The sequence below is a fragment of the Pavona decussata genome, unplaced genomic scaffold, assembly GCF_977016875.1.
Source record: "Pavona decussata unplaced genomic scaffold, jaPavDecu1.1 SCAFFOLD_26, whole genome shotgun sequence".
NCBI lineage: Eukaryota > Metazoa > Cnidaria > Anthozoa > Scleractinia > Agariciidae > Pavona > Pavona decussata.
The window spans coordinates 2,664,446-2,667,270 of NW_028145449.1; positions in this window are offsets into that span (position 1 = coordinate 2,664,446).

Genomic DNA, 2,825 nt, shown 5'->3' on the forward strand with positions numbered 1-2,825 from the left:
ATCAAAAAGCCACTATTTAACCGCAAATAGACCGTTTTCGGACACCTAGATAGGTAAATTTGATACTAAAGACATTTCCGACGGACAGGGGAGAGAGCGGATGGTAAGAAGATGGGGGGGGGGGGGGGGAATGTCTAAATTTACCGCATTTCATTACCCTTACGAAAAGGCTTTTGTTAGTGAAACACCGGTTGTCACGAAGAGATATGCGTCGAGTATAAATAGAAAGTGTTGAGGCGTGCACCAAATTCATATTAAGCCAACTTAAATGGCCGCGTGGGAATTTTTAACGGGGTCATTATACCGAGACTCAGAAGATTGTAAGTTTTTTTTTTATCACCAGCCAGATGTTCCCTTCCGTTGACGCTCTTATGGCGGGAATGTTTATCTATGACACAGAGGATATTACATGGCCGCGCGTAGATACGAAATTTCTCTTCGAGTGTTGAAAAATATTTCACGAGTGAGCGCAGCGAACGAGTGAAATATTTTTCAACACTCAAAGAGAAATTTCGTATCTCCAAGCGGCCATGTAATGTTCTGTTTATTATATAACGCCAATGAAATAGCAAACCGATTGCAAAAGGCGCGATTTATCATGTAATCATAGCAGCGGTGATATCCACGCTTGAAGATAACATGTTATTTTCACGTGTGAAGATATCATGTTTTCGCGCGAAAGCTCACCTGGTATTTCATTGGTGTTTACACTGAATAAACAAAGTTATTTTATACCTAATTTTCGAGAAGACTTAAGCCCCATTTTATACACGGATAAAAATGGTACACGTATCAAAAACTATAGCACTGATGTCCTGTTTACATGTCTTTTTTCTGCCGTGCTAAGCGGTGTGAGAAAATGTTTTGGTACGGGTAAAAGACTCAACATCTTGGGTAGCGTACATGATTATTCCTTAGGGCGCATGCGGCCAATGGCTTATTTATTTACAGTCAATCGTTTACACTACACATTTCGTCCGAGCCGGGCCGAGTTTTTGGAAACGCGTACCAATTTCACCCGTGCTCGGACTACCTTTTAAGAAGGGCCGAGCACGGGTGAGATTTTAGGTCGGCGGGAATAAAATTTGGTAGGGCAAAATCATTTACACTAAAAAATTTACCCGAGCCGAACCCTTTTTTTGGGTACGCGTGCCATTTTTATCGGAGCCGTGCCAAAGATTTTCTGTAGTGTAAATGGGGCTTTAGTCTCAAGAAATCGAGAGACTAGTATTTGCAAGGCTTTATTTTCGCCTTTAAAAAATGCAAATGCCACAGACGTTGCATTTTTATAATTATAGTTATTTTTAATGCGATTTTCTATTTTTCACTAGTAGTTATTGCAGAGGAACAAATCTAAGCAAATGACTGAACCTAAATTTGAATGAAATTTGAAGAGGTTTTAAGAAGGGCTAGAAGAAAGAAAATGATTTTTAGAACAACAACAGACAGTGGATACCCACGCAAGAGCACCCCAGGTTGCCAGTGGACTAACTTGGTGTCCGTCTATTAATTATTAACTGCAAATTCTAATTTTAAAATTTCACTAAATCTTCAATATTTCTTACTTCTCTTAATTTTACCAATCCTTCTAGAAAAACTATCTCCTCCCAAATATACCAAAAAATCACCCAAAAATTCACAAAAGACCCCACAACATAGATTCACGGGATGAGCATAGAGTTTTTGGATTGCTTGCAACGTGAACGAGATATTTCCATTAAAGCCATGTCAAGTGCTGAAAAATGGCGTTTAGGTTAAGTCCCCCCTTAATTTGATACTGAAGACGTTTCAGAGAGACGACAGGGGAGCGGATGGGGGGAAGGGTGTGATAGGTGGGGTGGGGTGGTCTAAGCTTACCTCCTCCCGTTACCATTAATCCCACCCTCTACTCCCTCCTTTTTTGTTGACTTTGCCTTTTGAGAATTTTGGGACTGCAAAATGTAATTAATTACATTTTCTCAAAAGGCAAAGTCAACAAAAAAAAGGGGGGGGGGGGCTGGGATTTAAGGTAATGGGAGGAGGTAGATTTAGACCACTCCAGCCCCCATATCACACCCCTCTCCCCATCCGCTCCCCCCTCGTCTCTCTGAAACGTCTTCAGTATCAAATTAACCTATATTGGTATGCAAAAACGGTCCATTTGAGGTTAAGTAGTGACTATTTGATAAAAATGACGTCAGTATAATATTTTCATGCTGTTCTCACTCGTGGTCACTCGTAGTCACTCGTGGTCATTCGTGGTCACTCGTGTGTACTTTTAGACACGATCCGTTGTATCAGGGTCCCTTGTTTAAACAGGTCAGTGTTATGAGTCAGCCGCACCTGCCCCAACCCCCCGGATTTTTTAAATAACTCCTCTTTTGTTTGACCTGAATCAACGTTTCTGAATTTTGTTAAAAGCCAAGTACAAAAGACAAAAATAAAAATAAAATAAATCAATTCATTGCGTTCGACGTAGTAAGAGCGCACTCCTAATACAGATTGATTGTGTGGGACAACGTTGACTCAGTGAATGATGCGTATGTGACATAGATAGACAGAGCCTGGGATCGAAATCATCGAACGCATATTCTTCCATTATTACTAGTTGTATAACTGATAGATATCAAATGTGAATAAGGGAGAAACGAAGACACACACACATTTGATATCTTGTTGTTGTTGTTTGTTCGTTAATAAATATAGATACCGGAAAATATATAGCAACTGACTGGGTTTTGAAATAATAATAGTAATAAAAAAGCCGCAATGGCTCCTGAAAAGAAGATAAAGTAGATTTTATATTCGGGTAAGATAGATATCTGTACCACACGTGCGTGATGGGA